General features: G+C 41.0%; 1 protein-coding gene across 1 annotated transcript in view; it reads left to right on the top strand.

The window, feature by feature from the left end:
- Window positions 1-1,281: 1,281 nt before the first annotated feature.
- CRACD (capping protein inhibiting regulator of actin dynamics) overlaps window positions 1,282-22,837 on the top strand; it is a 77,159-nt gene continuing 55,603 nt past the window's right edge. Inside the window, exon 1 of the mRNA XM_075259395.1 lies at window positions 1,282-1,300. The gene's annotated coding sequence lies outside the window, so the exon portion shown is untranslated. The remainder of the gene's footprint in view (window positions 1,301-22,837) is intronic.

Raw genomic sequence — 22,837 nt, 5'->3', positions numbered from 1 at the left:
TGCCTCATATTAATAGCAGTTAACCCCATCATGTCCCTCACACCCCCACCCCCCACCCCCTGTGTGCTTTACATAATTGACACGGATATGTGAGACATATGGAGGTAATAAGTGAACATCTTCATTATATAGGTCCTTCATTAGTACCCCCATATGTCTCACACATCAGTAACCCTTATGTGAGCCACACAGGGGTTAATGTGAGGGACATGATGGGGTTAACTGCTATTACTGTGAGGCACATGGAGTTACTAAAACTAAATTAATAACCCCAAATGCCTGATATTAATAAGAATAGTTAGTAACACACACGTACCTGGTGTTGTGTTTACTTTCACTTTGTTCCCCGAAGCTTCCTCTCCTATTCAGGGCTGCAGACGGCAGGAGCTCCTCATGTAACAGCAGGTCCAGGGAGCCCTTATCCTGTGCAGTGAAAGGCTCACCTCTGATTGGTGGGCAGTGAGAGAAGGGGGCGTGTCCTACACCGCAGCTCTAGCAGAGCACTGAAAGGACGCTCTCTCTCGATTAGTGTATGAAAGTTGCAGGCTGGCTGCTGTGCCAGCAAAATATGCCTCGCGTTCCAGTCTTGGCACGCGTGCCAGGGGTTGCCGACCCCTGCTATATAGTCATATCTAGCACAATGACTGGAGTATCAGGTAATTTTATATCATACACTAAGAAAATGCATTGCCATCACTATCATTAGATTATGATGTTAATACCATAGCAATATGAATATCCCTGGATCCACATTAATACCAGTACCCTTTACAGCACGGTGACTCAGTGACTGGCATTGTTAGCGTGCGGTCCTGGGTTCGAATCTAGCCAAGTACAACATCTACAAGGAATGTTCTACCTGTATTTGCGTGGGTTTCCTCCTAAACTCCGAAGACATACTCATGTTGTATGTTGATGTAGACAGCAAAGTAATGAAAAAAAAAAATCTCTTTGCCCTGCTGACCCTAGGGTAGACATACTTTACCCAGGCAGGCAGTGGACCTTTACTTGTGTTCCATCCTGTACTGTGAGGGACTTCGCAGAGGACTGAACATCCAAGGGCCACAGTAACAGCCATCTCTAGGTGACCGGCCATAGCACTGCTGGAGCTGAGAATAGAGGAGTTTCACTGTGTCTTGTGATGTTTTGTGGTTTTAGCCAAGTTGAATCTTGTATTTTACTCAATATATGTATGTGCAATTTTACATTTTTATTTCAGTAATCCTTAGGAAAAACATGGCAGATGAACGAGAAGCAATCCAAGATATTCAGAAGGAATTGCTGAGTGCTAAGGTTTCAGGTAAAAGCTCCCAAGGCCTTTGGATTGCAAACTAGAGACAGAATCCATGCGATAGTAATTAACCCCGTGCAGATGCATTTTCTGGTGAACCACTTGGCGAAGGTCATGCAGGAAGCTTTCTTCATACAAAGGCTGATATGTATTGATCTGAAGTACAGAAACACTTTGCTACAACAATAAAATACATTCCTATGTCACACCTATAGAATAAAACAGCATTGTTTAGTAGTGCACACCACTGATCTGCAGACTCTTTCTCAAGTTCTTCTCTGGTTTGAGGATATGTAATGAGATCACCAGTCCATACATTAGTTTTACAGCTGACTGTGTTGGGTAACTCAGGCTTGGACTGGCCCACAGTCAAGCAGGTAAACCCTCCAGTGGACCCCAGAGCCAGGTAGACCCCTGGCATAGCGAAGTATACTCATTGTACTTGACATTCAGCATCTGAACCAGAACAAGGTTAAGTATAATATACTGGGTCAAATATTTAAGAATAGCAGGAAGCCTCAATGTGCTGTTTTTATTGTATTATGAGAAGCTTTCCAGAGACTTTTTGCTGGATTAGGATACCTAGGACAAAGTACAGGGCTCCATCTGCTGCTGGACCTTGAGGCTATGTTCACACTAGCATTCGGAGACTCCATCCCCATTCTGCTTAAAATTGGTGGAGAGAAAAGACTTCTCCCTATGCTGATTTCAGTATAAAATTGGTAGAAACCTGGGTGGAAATCCAGCAGACCCCAAGCGGGTAAGTGCTTTATAAGATTAAGTTTCCATTCTAGGGGTCTACAAGTGAACCCAAAGAATGGAAACCCTAATACTAGCGTGAACCTATCATTACTGTTTTGAGGGAGCATAAAGCATTAATGCCTGTGCTGCTGGAGCTTAGAAAATTGGCAGACTATATGGCGGAGTTAAAGAGGACCTTTCGCCATCTCCACCAATTCCAGTTCTTCTCATCCTTTAATACACGCTGCTATGCTGAGTCCTGTTGAAAGTGAGAAGTGGGTATGGGGGGGTGATCCAGAGCTCTCTGATACTGTCGAATCACAAAGGAAGATGTCAGAGCTCAGTATCATTCCCACTTGTCTGCTCTGGCACAGGACAACCCACTTGACAGTAGAGCCTAGAAGAAAGGCCCGGTTCACATCTGCTTTTGGTATTCCGTTCAGGGTGTCCTCATGAGAACCCCCTGAATGGAATACTGAACGCATTGACAAGCGGTGAGCACTGAAAGCACATGGACCCCATAGACTATAATGGGATCTGTGTGTTTTCCGCTTGGTTTCTGCATGAGTCATGTGGAGAGGAAAGTAGTTCATGAAGTACTTTTCTCTCCGCATAACTTGTGTGGACACCGCGCGGAAAACACACGGATCCCATTATAGTCTATGGGGTCCGTGTGCTTTCAGTGCTCACCTCTTGTCAATGTTTTCAGTATTTCGTTCGGGGGGTCACCAAGTGGACTCCCCGAACGGAATACCGAACGTAGATGTGAACCAGGCCTGAGATATAAAGCATCAAAACTAACTGCACTAATTGCTCAGGAATGGAACATACTAGAGAAGAAATTCCAATTGCACTGGAATAAATGGAGTATATTAAAGGATGCAAAGAACTGGAGTTTGTGGAGGCAATTCTTTATTTTTACCCAGAGATACACATTACAGATTCCAAGCCCTTCCCTTTATATAACTCCTTGAGTTATTGTACAGATGGCAAAGTTGTCTGGCTGTTCACAGTGTTAGGGTGATAATAGCCATAAAAAAAGTAAAAAAACTGGCGAAGTGCTTGCAAGACTAGATGTATACAAACAACTGAAAGAGAACTAGGACCTATAGAAATTGAACAAATGATGTAAAAGATGATAATAGGTTGGATTGTCCAGAACACAGCCATCAGAAACATATACATACACAGGAGATCTCATGTATATTTAATCATGCATCTATATATACACTGTAGTTTACTATCTGAAATGTCTAGTCCTAGCTATTAGTCTGAGTTCTGAAAAATGTATAACATATTGATTATTAATTATAAGAAGTACAGACAAAGCAGAAGATGCTATAGGTATGATTGCAGATGAGCTGATGCATTATTATTGTATACATATCCTAGCGCCAGCTCTGCCAGCATTTCAGGAACAAGTCTGTAACTAGCCTAGCTCTAAGCTAACACAATGATATCACAGTACAGGCATTATAAGCAGTGGGGCAGATTTATTATGCCATGTACAGCAGTTCATAGTATTTGTTGCTTTTACCACTTTCCCAAAACGGGAGCGTAGTGAAGGCAGGCAGAGAGTGGGGCTATGAACACTAGCATGAGTAATGGCAGTCTTCATAAATCTGTCTCAGTGATGTCACAGTACAGGGATAATATACACAGCGATGTCACAGTACAGGGATAATACACACAGTGATGTCACAGTACAGGAAATAATGTGCACAGTGATGTCACAGTACAGGGATAATATACACAGTGATGTCACAGAACAGGGATAATACACACAGCGATGTCACAGTACAGAGATAATATACACAGTGATGTCACAGTACAGGGATAATACACACAGTGATGTCACAGTACAGAGATAATACACACAGTGATGTCACAGTACAGGGATAATATACACAGTGATATCAGTACAGGGATAATATACACAGCGATGTCACAGTACAGGGATAATATACACAGTGATGTCATAGTACAGGGATAATATACACAGTGATGTCACAGTACAGAGATAAAGCACACAGTGATGTCACAGTACAGAGATAAAGCACACAGTGATGTCACAGTACAGGGATAATGCACACAGTGATGTCACAGTACAGGGATAATATACACAGTGATATCAGTACAGGGATAATACACAGTGATGTCACAGTACAGGGATAATATACACAGTGATGTCACAGTACAGGGATAATACACACAGTGATGTCACAGTACAGGGATAATACATACAGTGATGTCACAGTACAGGGATAATATACACAGTGATGTCACAGTACAGGGATAATATGCACAGTGATGTCACAGTACAGGGATAATACACACAGTGATGTCACAGTACAGGGATAATATACACAGTGATGTCACAGTACAGAGATAAAGCACACAGTGATGTCACAGTACAGGGATAATATACACAGTGATATCAGTACAGGGATAATACACACAGTGATGTCACAGTACAGGGATAATACACACAGTGATGTCACAGTACAGGGATAATACACACAGCGATGTCACAGTACAGGGATAATATACACAGTGATGTCACAGTACAGGGATAATACACACAGTGATGTCACAGTACAGGGATAATACATACAGTGATGTCACAGTACAGGGATAATATACACAGTGATGTCACAGTACAGGGATAATATGCACAGTGATGTCACAGTACAGTGATAATACACACAGTGATGTCACAGTACAGGGAAAATATACACAGTGATCTCACAGTACAGGGATAATACACAGTGATGTCACAGTACAGGGATAATACACACAGTGATGTCACAGTACAGGGATAATACACACAGTGATGACACAGTACAGGGATAATGCACACAGTGATGTCACAGTACAAGGATAATACACAGTGATGTCACAGTACAGGGATAATATACACAGTGATGTCACAGTACAGGGATAATACACAGTGATGTCACAGTACAGGGATAATATACACAGTGATGTCACAGTACAGGGATAATATATACAGATTAGAGATGAGCAAGTAGTATTCGATCGAATACCTCCCTTTGCATAGTTATTGGTGTATTCGGTCAAATACCACGTGGTAAACATTCGATGCCCCTCTCACCTTCCCTGGCGCCTTTTTTTACACCAAAAACTATGAAAGGGAGGTATTCGATCGAATATACTCGCTCATCTCTATGTTACAGTACAGGGATAATATACATAGTGATATCATAGTATAGAGATAATTTACACAGTGATATCAAAGTACAGATGTGGATATGGGTGACCCTAACCAATTCTATAAGCAGGCTGGGTTGATATGTTGGGTTCTGGTAACAGGCTCTTTTTAAAACATACCTTTCTGGTGCTTCTCTAATATATTACATTACAGAAACAAAGCTTTTATTCTGCATGTAAATGAGCTAAAAGGTGCAGCAGACGTCTCAGACACCACAATTCTGGTGATAGACTCCCTGTAAATAATTACAAAGTATACAGTTAGCTTCTTAGTGCCCTCTAGTGGTGACTGAAAAAAGCCAGCATTTTTTCTTTTAAAGGAATTCTGTCATTAGAATTCCCTTTTTTAACTAAGTACACTTAGGAATAACCTTAAGAAAGGCTATTCTTCTCTTCCCTTTATTATTCTGATCCGTGACACCGTTCCTGATAAATATCTTCTTTCTTCCTTATGTAAATGAGTTCTCAGACGGCACCAATGGTGTCCTCTGTTCTGAAACAGCACAGGGAGCGTCCCCTTCAAAAACTCTCCAGCAATGCCTCCATCTTCTTTCAGAATTTTCAAATGGGACGCCCGCAGTGCTGTCTGAGAACTTGTTTACATAAGGAAGAAAGAAGATATTTCTCAAGAACGGCGGCACGGATCAGAATAATAAGGTGAGAGAAGAATGGTCTTTCTTAAGGCTATTCTTACATGTACTTAGTTAAAAAAGGGAATTATAATGATAGAATCCCTTTAAATCTATGTTGAGTTGGAGTTGATTTGGAGTTCTGAATTAGAAAAGAAACAGATCAGACTACAATAACTGTTATTTTAAGAAATAAATAGTGGCAGAAATTTTGACACGGTAATAGGCGTACATTTACTTAAGACAAGTCAATGCTGTAGTCATTATCTTGGTACTACTAATATACATTATTGGATTTTCTTTAACGAATTAACACTATTAGAGAAATTAATAAACTAATAAATAAATTAAATTGGTAATTTCCCATTTACAAGTAGGGGCAATAAAGTCATTGGAGAATTCTAATTGTGTGCATTCCACCGTAAAAGATCATTCACCTCAATGGGTGCCGCACAGATCCAGCTCTCCCACAGCTAAGTCTCGGCTCAGTTGTGTGAATAAAGTTGTATTCCAATTGTCATATCACAAGTCTGTGCAGTAGATGTACACTTGTGAATAAAGGGATTGGACTCTGGCAGGTCAAAGTAGGAACACATTCCTAAAATCTTTGTTTGGAGAAGGCTATCTGCTTTGTTCTACGGGGTCCAATTGTGTCCCTGGTACAGAATATACTATAGAGTTGTTCCTCAGCCACTTTAGGGTATGTTCACATTTGTCAGATTTGCTGCAGTCATTTGTGTGACTGATAACATCATTCCATTCATCTGAATTGGGTTGTTTTTGTGGCATGTGCATGGTTTTCTGTACACCCCATTCACATGAAAGGGACCGTCATTGAAATTCTGTGAGAAATCTGCAGCATGTGACAATAGCTCTGCTTATGGGTCTGCAGACCAAGCACAAGAAGATAGAATGAAGAGGGTTTCATATGGACACAGTATAGGGGATAAATGTCTGATTGACTCATTACAAGATTGGGGTCCAACATGCTCCCGTTTGGGCCAAATCCAAGAATGGCTACAAAAGGAACAGGAAATATATAGGAGGTTCTTATACTGGCACCTTCTGCTCAATCCTCTCCTGACTTTGGCTCAAAAATCGCAACAAAGAAAGGTGCGTTTCCGCAACGTGAGGCCTCAGCCTTAATCTGAATTAAAGTTCCAGGTCCCTTTCCTACCCATTACTGTACATTTTCTTTCCAAGTAGTTTACCAAATTTAACACGGTTTTACAACTATATAAGATTGACAACAACTTTTGAAGTCATTTATCAAATATTGGTAGCAGTCCGACACCCACATCTATTTAATGAGACCACTGCATTCGGACAAGTGCTGCGGCCTCTTCGCTGAAAAGGATAGCGCCACACATTGTATAGCAGTGGTGCTTGGTATTGCAGCTCAGCCCTATTCACTTGAATGGAACTGCACACAGGCCATGCGATAGAAAAGTGTGATATCACATGGCATGTGAAGTAGAGCACCACTGTAGCATCACAGGGGTCCTGGGTAGCAGACCCCCACTATAAGCCCGGAAAAACCCTTTACTAGCCATAATGATCCATTAGAAATCTTTCCAATTAAAACGTTTCAGCTTGTTAGCTTTACATCCTACGTACCCACCACCTGGGAAAAGCAAATGCCGCCATCCTACGAGCTTAGACTACAGTTCACAGAATGCTAATGCACTTTACATTATATTAGCTAATAGTTCCCTTTAATGTTATTATCTGCTAGAAATGGATTCTGTCTCTGTAGCCTGAAACGCGTGTGCTGTGATTCATGCGGCGGGGAACAGACATGAATTATTCAAATGAGCTGAATAATTTCATGCTAGTTTGAGGTGTGCTGTGACCTTATTCCTGCCGAGGGGGCTGCTATACTCCTACTATATTGGCAGAGAACGCAGGGGAAGGGGGTTTCCTTAAAATTGTAATATGGATTATGCCATAGGTTAATGAAACTATCTTCTCTGCATGCTGTGTTAAAGAGTTGCATAATATGTGTGTAATGCGTCATTTTACCTCCTGGATAATGGTCTTTGTAATGAATATAGAAACAATTGTTAACATTTGAACGGAAGAAATTAAAGTGCGCTCCGAAGATACGGCCGAGTGACTGACACCTGTCAGTGCATACTGCGCGAGTGGGTGTTAGTACAATGCCTCGGGTGTTCACATCTAATCCTCATTGCTTCTCATCCAAAGACATGCTTAGCCTTTACTATAACAGGATGACCAGGCAGACTCTGGAACATACTCCAGGAGGCATAGCAATTTGTTTTATCATCAGTGTCGCTTTTGTCTAGTGATCCGCAGGGATCCCAGAGCTCAGAACCCCAGCGATACAGTATATATAATATGTAATAACATACAATACTATGAAAATACAGTTCATGAATTACTACTGAATTTATTTGAGTAATTGACCTTTTTAACATAGTAATGGCTCGTTCAAATGGGGCAGGAGAGGGCGGATTCTGATGCCGAATCCACCTCAAAATTCGTCCCCTCGCAATACAGGTCTATGTAGACCGCTAGCTTCCTTTTTTCCATACAAAAAAGAAGCGAGCTGCCCTTTCTTCAGGCGGATTCCGCAGCCGATACAGCTGCGTGACAGCATGCTCCAGACTAGGCCCATTCATTTGGGGCGCGAAGCCGCGACCGTCACGGTAGGCGCATTCTGGTCCTATTCTGATGCGGCTTCCAGCATAAAAATCAGGATAAAATTACGCCATCCCTAGCCCCGTGTGAACTAGCCCTTACTGCTGGACATTTGTAACATTGTTGCATTCTAATGAATTATCAATTAGGAATTTTAGCCCACACTTCTTTCCAGGACAGTTAGGATCAGACAATAAGAAACAGAGGCACTGTCTAACCGGTCTTTTTCAGCTAGAGACTTTCTGCATAAAGTTTTTATTCAGTTGCAGATCCCGGGACATATTCGCAATAGAACACAGAAACACCTAGTCACATAGTAAGAGACAGGCGCACACTACCAATAATACCACCATACAGTAACCATATACTGTTCAGATGCCAGCTCTATACAAAGAGTCATCACATTACACATGATACAAGAGAATGCTATATAGAACCAAATATATAACTATTATACCCATTGGCTCACAAGTGATGTCTTCTCTAATTGTTGTAATTTGCTTTCCATTTCTTCTCCATCCAGCCCAGACCATCAGCCCAGAGTTTGCTGCCCATACATCTTTGGCCACTTCTTTCTGCAGCCCACTTTCTGTAGCTACACAAACTATCCATTCTGCTGTTACCTCCAGCAATACCGGCTTTCTTAAAGGATACTTGAAATTTCATGAAAAGTATCCATCACTGATAATGCTCTGCCATTCTACCAGTAACTATACAGTTGAAAACAAATACCTGAGAAAAGTCCAAGTGGGTGTAATAGAAAGGATCCTGTGCTGTAAATACAGGGCAAATACATACAACCTAGCAGATAAAACACAAGACAAAAAAAAGACTTTTCTTACATTGTAAACTGTGAGAATCTTTTGTACTCAGCGACAGTTTGCAGACTGTGAGGAGAATCAATCCCTCCCCTCTGCATTCAATGTTAAAGAGATAAAAGGATATCCCTCTACACTCACTGAGACAAGAAAGACTGAGTGGAATGTATCTATGGACGGAATTCCTTGGTAGCAAACAAGTAAACAGCAAATTAGGTAGAAGGGAGACACCTAGTGTCAGGAACTTGAGAGAGATTTTCAGGCAAAAAGCAGCCACATTTTTTAATTAAAGTTCATTACATTTTTGTCTAGAATCACATACGCTATAAAATAAAACTAAGGCTGGATTCACACTAGCGCTCCCTTTCCGTTCAGGGATTCTACCCCCCATTCCTCTTGAAAAATACAGAGAGAAAAGTCCTACAAGCCATCCCATCCTATTCTAAGGTAGTAAATGTGTTACCAACCGAAAAGGCAGGAAGAATGGTGTAGGAGGTTAAACCTGGAAACTGAAACTCCCACAAATATCGCTCTCCCTCTGGTAGCTCCATCAGGTGTCAGTACAGGGATAATGCACACAGTGATGTCATAGTAAAAGGATAATGCACACAGTGATGTCACAGTAGAGGGATAACTATAGTATGGAAAAAAACACAAGCCAAAAAAGGAAAAATCATCTCAAAACACAACATTATAAAAATAATATAAATGTATTTCCAAATAAATATCACAATATCAATAAAATATTCATTTCTACAGCAGGGCAGATGGAATCACCAAAAAAGACAAAGGAGACTGACACATAAAAGTAAAACTATAAGGATATTTGTTATATCCATCCATCATTCAACTTACATACTACATTATAGGTTTTGTACCTTGGTTCCTTTTTGATCTGTAGTTATACACACTTTTCTCTGTATTGTTTGGATAATCATTACCCTAGGAGCCGTTATACTTACTGGGTTGGCTATATACTGGTCATCTATGATTGGATTATATGGAGTTATGCTCATGCACTTTATTTTTTAGATGTTATGTGTCAGTCTACTTTGTCTTTTTTGACAATTCCATCTGCCCTGCTGTAGAAATGAAAATTTTATTGATATTGTGATATTTATTTGGAAATAAATTCATATTATTTTTATAATTTTGTGTTTTGAGATGATTCTTCCTTTTTTGGCTTGTGCTTTTTCCGTACTATATGTAACTGTTTGGTGGCCATGGTTGATATGAGGTACTGTTTGTAGCAGTGTTACAGTACAGGGATAATATACACAGCGATGTCATAGTACAGGGATAATACACATAGTGATGTCACAGTATAATGATAATATACACAGTGATGTCACAGTAAAGGGATAATACACACAGTGATGTCACAGTACAGGGATAATACACACAGTGATGTCACAGTACAGGGATAATACACACAGTGATGTCACAGTACAGGGATAATATACACAGTGATGTCACAGTACAAGGATAATACACAACAGTGATGTCACAGTACAGGGATAATACACACAGTGATGTCACCGTACAGAGATAATACACACAGTGATGTCACAGTACAGAGATAATACACACAGTGATGTCACAGTACAGGGATAATACACACAGTGATATCAGTACAGGGATAATATACACAGCGATGTCACAGTACAGGGATAATATACACAGTGATGTCACAGTACAGAGATAATATACACAGTGATGTCACAGTACAAGGATAATACACACAGTGATGTCACAGTACCGAGATAATACACACAGTGATGTCACAGTACAGGGATAATATACACAGTGATGTCACAGTACAGAGATAATATACACAGTGATGTCACAGTACAAGGATAATACACACAGTGATGTCACAGTACCGAGATAATACACACAGTGATGTCACAGTACAGGGATAATACACACAGTGATGTCACAGTACAGGGATAATACACACAGTGATGTCACAGTATAATGATAATATACACAGTGATGTCACAGTACAGGGATAATACACACAGTGATGTCACTGTACAGGGATAATATACACAGTGATGTCACAGTACAGGGATAATACACACAGTGATGTCCCAGTACAGGGATCATGCACACAGTGATGACACAGTACAGGGATAATACACACAGTGATGTCACAGTACAGGGATAATACACACAGTGATGTCACAGTACAGGGATAATACACACAGTGATGTCACAGTACAGAGATAATACACAACAGTGATGTCACAGTACAGGGATAATACACACAGTGATGTCACCGTACAGAGATAATACACACAGTGATGTCACAGTACAGAGATAATACACACAGTGATGTCACAGTACAGGGATAATATACACAGTGATGTCACAGTACAGGGATAATACACACAGTGATGTCACAGTACAGGGATAATACACACAGTGATGTCACAGTATAATGATAATATACACAGTGATGTCACAGTACAGGGATAATACACACAGTGATGTCACAGTACAGGGATAATACACACAGTGATGTCCCAGTACAGGGATCATGCACACAGTGATGACACAGTACAGGGATAATACACACAGTGATGTCACAGTACAGGGATAATATACACAGTGATGTCACAGTACAGAGATAATATACACAGTGATGTCACAGTACAGGGATAATACACACAGTGATGTCACAGTACAGGGATAATATACACAGTGATGTCACAGTACAAGGATAATACACACAGTGATGTCACAGTACAGAGATAATACACACAGTGATGTCACCGTACAGAGATAATACACACAGTGATGTCACAGTACAGAGATAATACACACAGTGATGTCACAGTATAATGATAATATACACAGTGATGTCACAGTACAGGGATAATACACACAGTGATGTCACTGTACAGGGATAATACACACAGTGATGTCACAGTACAGGGATAATACACACAGTGATGTCACAGTACAGGGATAATACACACAGTGATGTCACAGTACAGAGATAATACACACAGTGATGTCACAGAACAGGGATAATACACACAGTGATGTCACAGTACAGGGATAATATACACAGTGATGTCACAGTACAGAGATAATATACACAGTGATGTCACAGTACAGGGATAATACACACAGTGATGTCACAGTACAGGGATAATATACACAGTGATGTCACAGTACAGAGATAATACACACAGTGATGTCACCGTACAGGGATAATATACACAGTGATGTCACAGTACAAGGATAATACACACAGTGATGTCACAGTACAGAGATAATACACACAGTGATGTCACCGTACAGAGATAATACACACAGTGATGTCACAGTACAGAGATAATACACACAGTGATGTCACAGTATAATGATAATATACACAGTGATGTCACAGTACAGGGATAATACACACAGTGATGTCACTGTACAGGGATAATACACACAGTGATGTCACAGTACAGGGATAATACACACAGTGATGTCACAGTACAGAGATAATACACACAGTGATGACACAGTACAGGGATAATACACACAGTGATGTCACAGTACAGAGATAATACACACAGTGATGTCACAGAACAGGGATAATACACACAGTGATGTCACAGTACAGGGATAATACACACAGTGATGTCCCAGTACAGGGATCATGCACACAGTGATGACACAGTACAGGGATAATACACACAGTGATGTCACAGTACAGGGATAATATACACAGTGATGTCACAGTACAGAGATAATATACACAGTGATGTCACAGTACAGGGATAATATACACAGTGATGTCACAGTACAGAGATAATATACACAGTGATGTCACAGTACAAGGATAATATACACAGTGACGTCACAGTACAGGGATAATATACACAGTGATGTCACAGTACAGAGATAATATACACAGTGATGTCACAGTACAGGGATAATATGCACAGTGATGACACAGTACAGGGATAATACACACAGTGATGTCACAGTACAGGGATAATACACACAGTGATGTCACAGTACAGGGATAATACACACAGTGATGTCACAGTACAGAGATAATACACACAGTGATGACACAGTACAGGGATAATACACACAGTGATGTCACAGTACAGAGATAATACACACAGTGATGTCACAGAACAGGGATAATACACACAGTGATGTCACAGTACAGGGATAATACACACAGTGATGTCCCAGTACAGGGATCATGCACACAGTGATGACACAGTACAGGGATAATACACACAGTGATGTCACAGTACAGGGATAATATACACAGTGATGTCACAGTACAGAGATAATATACACAGTGATGTCACAGTACAGGGATAATATACACAGTGATGTCACAGTACAGAGATAATATACACAGTGATGTCACAGTACAAGGATAATATACACAGTGACGTCACAGTACAGGGATAATATACACAGTGATGTCACAGTACAGAGATAATATACACAGTGATGTCACAGTACAGGGATAATATGCACAGTGATGACACAGTACAGGGATAATACACACAGTGATGTCACCGTACAGGGATAATACACACAGTGATGTCACAGTACAGGGATAATACACACAGTGATGTCCCAGTACAGGGATCATGCACACAGTGATGACACAGTACAGGGATAATACACACAGTGATGTCACAGTACAGGGATAATATACACAGTGATGTCACAGTACAGAGATAATACACACAGTGATGTCACAGTACAGGGATAATATACACAGTGATGTCACAGTACAGAGATAATACACACAGTGATGTCACAGTACAGGGATAATATACACAGTGATGTCACAGTACAGAGATAATACACACAGTGATGTCACCGTACAGGGATAATATACACAGTGATGTCACAGTACAAGGATAATACACACAGTGATGTCACAGTACAGAGATAATACACACAGTGATGTCACCGTACAGAGATAATACACACAGTGATGTCACAGTATAATGATAATATACACAGTGATGTCACAGTACAGGGATAATATACACAGTGATGTCACAGTACAGGGATAATACACACAGTGATGTCACTGTACAGAGATAATACACACAGTGATGTCACAGTATAATGATAATATACACAGTGATGTCACAGTACAGGGATAATATACACAGTGATGTCACAGTACAGGGATAATACACACAGTGATGTCCCAGTACAGGGATCATGCACACAGTGATGACACAGTACAGGGATAATACACACAGTGATGTCACAGTACAAGGATAATACACACAGTGATGTCACAGTACAGGAATAATATACACAGTGATGTCACAGTGCAGAGATAATATACACAGTGATGTCACAGTACAGGGATAATATACACAGTGATGTCACAGTACAGAGATAATACACACAGTGATGTCACAGTACAAGGATAATACACACAGTGATGTCACAGTACAAGGATAATACACACAGTGATGTCACAGTACAGGGATAATGCACACAGTGATGTCACAGTACAGTATAATGCCCACTATATCATAGCACAGGGATGATGCACACGCAAAAGTATTATAAAATTATTATGATGATGTCACAGGCAGACATTATGATGTCCTAGTATAGTATTCTGTTTTCCACTTCTCCTTCCATCACTAGCTGCACTTTAGGTCTTATTGTAAATGACCCCCTGAGTTGTTGGGCTCCATAGCAGCTGCTCTAGCGGTTCCACTCATGGTGCCCTCCATAGTCAGTGCTCTCTTGTGCTATAATACATTAATAGGACATGATAACCACCTGATGTAGAAGCTGTACTGTAATTGAAATTCATTTATAGTGTCAAATCTTGGCAGAGAGTATGTGCAGCTCGGGCTCTCCTAACAAAACTGTTTGATCTATTCATTGCTGGAGTAAAAATGTATTCTGCTGAACTGATCCAGATGAATAACCGCTTAAGTGATTTATGTATCAGGTGGATTTGTATGAGCTTCTGCCTGCACCGCACATTGTTTTACCGCAATTGGAAATAGCATAGTGACTGCATTCACTCTTTGCATTTACATACTGTTTTTGCCAGTTTTTTTGGAGTTTTTTTTTTTCAAATCCAAAAACATATAGTATTGATAGATTTGGTTTTCCTTTAAAAATATCTGTAACAAAATATCTGTAACAAAATATCTGTAACAAAATGTGAAATTTGCCTTTCATATAGAAACTGCTCCTTCAGTGGCATCCCCACAGTATAATGCTTCTTTATTGGCCCTTATACAATATAATGCCCCCCAGTCATCCATCATATAGTAAAATACTTCTGCAGGAGCCCCATAAGTCGTCATGCTTAATCCAGGATGGCTTAGAGGGGGTTCACTGCCATAGAACCCAGTACACTGCTTGCCCTATGGTTAAATGGGCCCTGCAGAAAAAGTACAGAAAAAGCAGGGATGTAAATGAATAAAATATGAATAAAATCTATGGAAAAATAGAAATTAGCTCCAAAATATGTACCATGATGCCCACAGATCAGACACGATACATAGTTACATAGTAGATGAGGTTGAATGAAGACATCAGTCCATCAATTCCAACCTATAACCCTACAGTCCCCTACAGTGTTGATCCAGAGGAAGGCAAAAAACCCCATGAGGCTCATGCCAATTGCCCCATTTCAGGGGAAAAAAATCCTTCCCAACTCCAATCTGGCAGTCAGTATAAAAACTCTGGATCAACGTGTCCTTAAAATCTAGAATCCATAACCCGTAATATTGTTCTCATCGAGAAAGGCATCCAGGCCCACTCTGAACTCGTTCAATGAATCCACCATCACCACTTCCTGGGGCAGAGAGTTCCAGAGCCTCGTTGTTCTTACGATGAAGAATCCCCTTCTATGTTTCTGGTGAAACCTTCTCTCCTCCAGACGTAGAGAGTGTCCTCTTGTCACTGTCACTGACCTAGGAGTAAAAATATCCTTAGAAAGTTCTTTGTATTGTCCCTTCATGTATTTGTACATTGTTACTAGATCTCCCCGTAGACGTCTTTTCTCTAAACTGAATAACCCCAAGTTTGTTAATCTATCATTGTACTCCAGTCCACCCATTCCCCTAATCATTTCAGTTGCCCGTTTTTGCACGTTTTCAAGTTCACTTATGTCTTTCTTGTATATCGGGGGCCAAAATTGTGTACAATAGTCTAAGTGTGGCCGTACCAGTGAATTGTATAGATGCTTCATTAAGGGTCTGCGATAGTTGGGGTACGGACATTGATCACAGGCAGTAAGGGCTGTTACTTAGTGCTCCTAAGGTGTAGTGACATGAATCCTTCCTATAGAGCTGTGCGGCTGGTTGTGCTTATCCCTCTGTACTATATGTAATCAGCCTTTACCTTACAAGGTGATCGAGCACTTGTCCTTCAGACACACAGCTTAATAATACAAGCAGCCAAGGTCACATTCTTTTGTTATTTCCATACAATATATTACTGATACGTCCCTCTTCTCAGGTTAGATAGTGTACACTGAGACTATACAATGAAGATTGCAGGATAGTTTTCTATTGGTTCCGGTGGCACAACACGGATCAAATCCGTGCAGTGTCTTAAATGCAACATACAGTATCCATTGGCTTTGTTTCAGTGCTGATATTGGAAAGATTGGCACAGGAAGAGATTGCTCCATTCATCTGACTACAGATTGGCTACTTGCATTCATGGAAAAGCTGTCATAAAAAGATTGATTAAAAAATGGTCCTCAATATCAAGTTATACTAGTTTACACAATTATACACTTGCACAATCTGCATAATATTGCCAATCAGGGACTGAATAAAACATGATCACTCTCACCCAGACGGCAGCTCTGACATGTCATGTGACTCCAGTTTTAGAAAAGCTATGAAGTGTATGGCGTAATTTTGCGTCTATACAAATCACCAGTCACACCACATAAGGAATACTACAGGTATGCACGTATATAAGAAAGCCATAGCTGAACTGGAGCAAGTGCAGAGGAGGGCTACCAAGGTAATTTAGGGGATGGCTGGATTATAGATCCATTCTCCTGCTAAACGTAGACATAAAATTCATGGTTTGTCCGCCAGGACCAGCAAGGTATAACCCAGAGAGCGCGCTCAGAGCAAAGGCCTCTCATGCTCCTTTCTACAGATGCTGAAAAGTCCTTCTATTGAGTCTACAAGCACTTCTTGTTGAGATTTCCATTGATGGCAGCACAACATCTGTATACCATTGTTATGGAAGCAGACTAGCCCATCATCTATGTCCCACTGGATCTCTAAGGTCAATGATATGATACATATGGAAAATTTCACCTCTTCCATTACTGACATCTATGACAATTTTTATAAGACCTTGTACTATTAGATGGCCCCTGGGCTTGTGCATTATGGCACTGGATTAGACTCCCCCACTGGATTCCAGCTCATTGCACCCTGCGTTGGTTCACCCCTATATGTTATTGTTGTTATTATTCTGTTACACTTCATAAAACTTAAATAAAGAATTAAAGAAAAAGACAGTTCAGGGGCAACATAGTGACAATCTGCAAATATATGAGCGGACAGTACCGATATCTTTCCAATGATCTCTTTATAAGTAGGCCTGTAACTATGTCAAGGAGGCATCCCCTACATCTAGAGGATAAAAGGTTTTGTCATAGGCAGAGTTTCTTTACAGTAAGAGCAGTGAGACTATGGAACTATAATGTAGTAATGTCTGATAACTTTTACAAGATTAAGATGGGCCCAAATGCTTATCTTGAAAGTAAGATTATCATAGTCTATGGGAGTCAGAAAATTTGGGGATGGAATATTGATCCAGGGACTTAGCTCAAATGCCATATTCACAGTTGGAAAGGATTTTTTTCCTCTGATGGGGCGATTGGTGTCAATATCATGGGGGGGGGGGGGTTACAGCAGCATGGATAATACCGTAATGCACTATGTTACAAGTAAGAACACATACAAGCTCATAGCAGATAGAAAAGATACTAGAAGTCATAGCAACTAAGAAGAAAGGAAAGACTCAGGATCATTTAGGTCTCTGTGCGGAGTGATCTTCGCTTAGTCTGATGTTGATTATGCAGCCTGACCGCGGTTGGGAGGAAGGATCTCCGATAGCGCTCCTTCTCACACTTGGGGTGAAGCAGCCAGTCACTAATAGTACTGCCCAGTGCTATCACGGTCTCATACATGGAGTGGGAGTTATTCTCCCGCATGCAGCTCACCAAGGACAGTATCCTTCTGTCACCCACCACCTGTACTGGGTCCAGGGGGCTCCCCAGGACAGAGCTGGCCCTTCTAACCAGCCTGTCAAGTCTATTATCCAGCCTTATCTACTATATATAACATATGATCTTTGTAAAAGCTGCTAACTCAGGGGTAGGCAACCTTTGGCACTCCAGTTGTTGTAAAACTACAACTCCCTGGAATACTTGCTCTCCTGTTCTTGGAACTCTCATGGAAGCGAATGGAGCATGTTGGAAGTTGAAGTTTCATAGCAGCTGGCGTGCCGAAGGTTGCTGACCCCTGTGCTAACTGGTCAAGAGGGCTCATCTGATATACTGTGCCTTTATACAGGGCCAAGTAGTACTTATTTATCAGCGCCCTCATTTGGTAGCAGATGCAATTACACTTAATTTAAAGCTAGCACAATCTTATGACTACTTTGGTGGTTCTCCATATGTCCAATTCAGTGTTGTTGTTGGCGCTACTATTTGGTCATCTGTCCTTCAGGAACATCATAGCGGGTGATACTATGTAGATACCTTATGGTCCTATTGTGGGGACAGTGATGGTGAGCAGGAGTATTTGTAACAATTCGGTAGTGTCATTTCGATCACATTAAGAGCAGATGGATCGAGTCTCCTTCCATACGGAGGACTTTAGCTGTGAGTGAATGTGGGCTGATGAGATGACATGAGCAGACTGAGTTGTGAAAGACAGATTTTTCAGATGTGGAATCGACTTCATACAATGAGCTTTCTCCGTGACTTGTTGGGTAATTATACATCAATAGGCCATGTCATTTCAATGGACAATTTTCCTAGAATTCTGTTCCCGCTTTCTCCCTGTAATTATGTGACTGCGCTTAATAATTATTTCATCCTACTGTTTGCTTTTACATCTCAGATTAGCATTTTACAAAACAGATTAAACAAATATAATGGAGAACGTCAATCACCGAGATTTCCGCAGACGACAAGGAGATTGCAATGATTACAACATTATTTTTAGTCGTTTTGTCACTTGTTTGAGAAAGTTTTAAAGAGTATTTATATATATTTATGCCCTTGAATTGTCACATTAACTTAAAGGGGTTGTCTAGGCCTTTCCCTAGATGGGGTTCTGACTCTTGACACCCCCTACTAACTCTGGCATAACTATAGGGTTCGCAGCTGAAATGTACGGATGGGATGCAGCTGACGGTTATGACAAGAAGTTATGCGGGAGAGCGCAAGCTGAGCTTTTCCACCAGGGCCTGTGGGTCTTTAGTTACATCCCGGCCCACCAATCAGTTGGTTGGACTACCATGCTCTAACAAGTGACCAGGTACTACCATGTTCTTCGTTGTTGACCAGGTACAGTGCAGTACATTATATAGAGGCTGTGCATGGTATTGCAGTTTATTCCATCTCTGTCTCATCCGAGGGAATTTGACAGAATAACGTGCAGTACCAGAGACAGCCATTACACAATGTACAATGCTGTGCTTTGTAATAAAGAGGCTGTGACACTTACCTGATAACTACAGTCCCTTTAGTCAGCAGATCAGTGTGGGTTCTGGGAGTTGGACCCTCACCATATGACATTGATGGTTATCCTAAGACTAGGCTATCAGTATTAGGTTCTATTCACACTAGTGACAAAGTACAATATACTTTACTTTTTGATGGGTTGGAAACAGAGCCTCCATTTTCAAAGACTCAGCTTTCTTACTGAAAGTCAGTCGTTAAAAAATAGGGTGCCATAGCAATGCCAACTTGCTAAACATGGTCAAGAAGCAGCACGGTAGTCTGAATACAGCCTTAGGGTGCATTCACACGATGTAACGTGCAGCGTGATCTGGCACATATACGACGTGTCAGAGTTTGCGCACCGTAAAAGCTCCCATTGATTTCAATGGGACTTAGGATCGTATACGCCGCGTTATTTTGCAGCCGTGATTTTACGATCCTAACTCCCATTGAAATCAATGGGAGCTTTTACGGCGCGCAAACTCTGACACGCCGTATACGTGCCAGATCACACTGCACGTTTCGTGTGAATGCACCCTTAAAGGTTTTTTTTCAGCTATTACTTCTCTAAAGAGTGAATTCTCCTGATAAGACTTTGTATAAGATGAAACAAGGCTCAATAACTAAGATTTTATGCATTTATTTAGCAATATCTGAAATTATGACACATATTTTAGTCGCCAGTTTGGGGTTCTGGCCAAGAGTACAAAACTGGAACGCCTGCCACTTAAGATTCACATTTGTTCACACTGTTAAGATAGGGAAGACATACAACATTTACAGAGAGTCCTTGGACCATCTGCCAAAACAAACTCATACATCCCCCAGACTCCAGGTTCTACGAGGATAGCCGTAATATCCTGTAAATTCGTTACTGAAGATATTAGAGGAAGGCGATCTTCATAGAACATATAATGCAGTAAATAGGATGGAAATAAACTTCCTTTCCCAATCAATAAGGAGAGTTTTGGGAAGCTGGGGTATTTGCTTCTTGATCCATTTACATGCGTTTTGCACTTAAAATTTGTATTATGTTCCATTTAAAATCCGTTAAAACATCAGGCGTACAATTGTCGCTGTAACTGCATTTGGCTGATATTTTGTAGATATGTTTTTATTGTTTTCTAGATTGTGTTAGATGTTGCATTAAGTTCTCATATTATCTTCCTCTATGAAGGCAAAATAGAGATATATGTGTACAGTAAATACCGAATAGTTGGATGCCTGCCATCAGAAATGAAATAAGAGTGGAAATAGTTTAGCTAAAAGTAAAATAATGAAAGATTGCTGCACATGAAAGGGTATAAAACCTCTCGCTCCGCGCCGATACGGAGCACATAATTGTTCATAGTTCTGAGGATGTTCAGCAGAAGGTCAGTCATATCACAGGCTGAATTACGGCAATATTGCCTTTAACAAGGTAAGTTACAATAGGAAATCTTCCTTAGGAATGAAGATTATTCTCATGGGCCGATGTAAGATCTTCATATTTCTACAACTGTAATAACTCTGTAAGCAGATAAAGCATTGGAATAATTGGAGCAATTACTTTGGTGGTCAAATGCTGATACATTGTGAAAACTGAGCTCAATTCTCAATCTCTCCTATTAGGGAGAGGCTGGTATAGGGAATTATTAGTCCATGCATGCCCTGCTAAGAATTCTGGGAAAGGAATACAAATCCGTCTGGGGGAGTCCGCATGAGGATCCCCCCGAACGGAATACCGAACGCAACTGCAAGCGGTGTGTCAGTGAAAGTACATGGACCTCATAGACTATAATGGGGTCTGTGTGCTTGAGCCAGATCTCCGCAGAGATCATGCAGACAGGACAGGGGTCTGTGTGCTTTTACTGTACACTGCTTGCCAGTGCATTTGATATTCCGTTCAGGGGGTCCCCATGCGGACTCCCCGTACAGAATACCGAACGCAGATGTGAACGAAGGGTAAGACCTCATTGGTGAAAAAGAGCAATTTATGGTTTAGCATACAGTAGAATTTGCATTTGTATACTGAAATATCTTTGTTCATTTCTATGGTCCATCGTTGTAGGTAGGGTTGAGCCGATCTTGAAATTTCAGGATTGTTTTTAAAATCTGATTTACGATCATTTACCATTCAAACCCGATCCCAATTCCAATCCCAATGCAAGTCAATGGGATTTTTTTAAATTATTGAAGATCGGATTTTAAAAACGATCCTATTCACTACACAGCATGGAGTCCAAAAATTGTTTCAATTTTTGACTCCACACTGTGAAGTGATTTAAAAAAAATCCCCCGGCTACTTAGCCCCCTGGTGTCTGCTTACCTGCACAGATCCGCTGCCACTGCTGCTCCCCGTTCTTCTTGGTCCGGTCCTCTCTCATTGACATGCCTTCAGAGTGCCATGCGCCCCCCCCCCCCCCCAAGCTCCCTAGGCTAGTGTTAGAGATGATGGGAGTAGACGGGGCTTGTTGTGGCTTAGGAGAGTGTGGGCGGGGAGACGTGAGTGCATTACTCACGTCTCCCCTCCCAGTACCCGCCCACACTCTCCTAAGCCACAAGCCCCGCCTTCTCCCAGCATTTCTAACACTAGTCTAGGGAGGCAGGGGAACACAGGGAGCTCTGAAGGAATGTGAAGGAGAAAGAAGAGGAGCAAGAAGAACGGGCAGCTGCAGCACTTCTGTGCAGGTAAGTTGAGCGATCGGGATCAGAATTCCATTCCCGATCTTTTTTAGGTGGGATCTGAACCTGA

Source organism: Leptodactylus fuscus, chromosome 1, assembly GCF_031893055.1.
Source record: "Leptodactylus fuscus isolate aLepFus1 chromosome 1, aLepFus1.hap2, whole genome shotgun sequence".
Classification (NCBI taxonomy): Eukaryota; Metazoa; Chordata; class Amphibia; order Anura; family Leptodactylidae; genus Leptodactylus; species Leptodactylus fuscus.
Note: the sequence above shows the minus strand (reverse complement) of the source record. Positions and strands in the feature narration are given on the sequence as shown.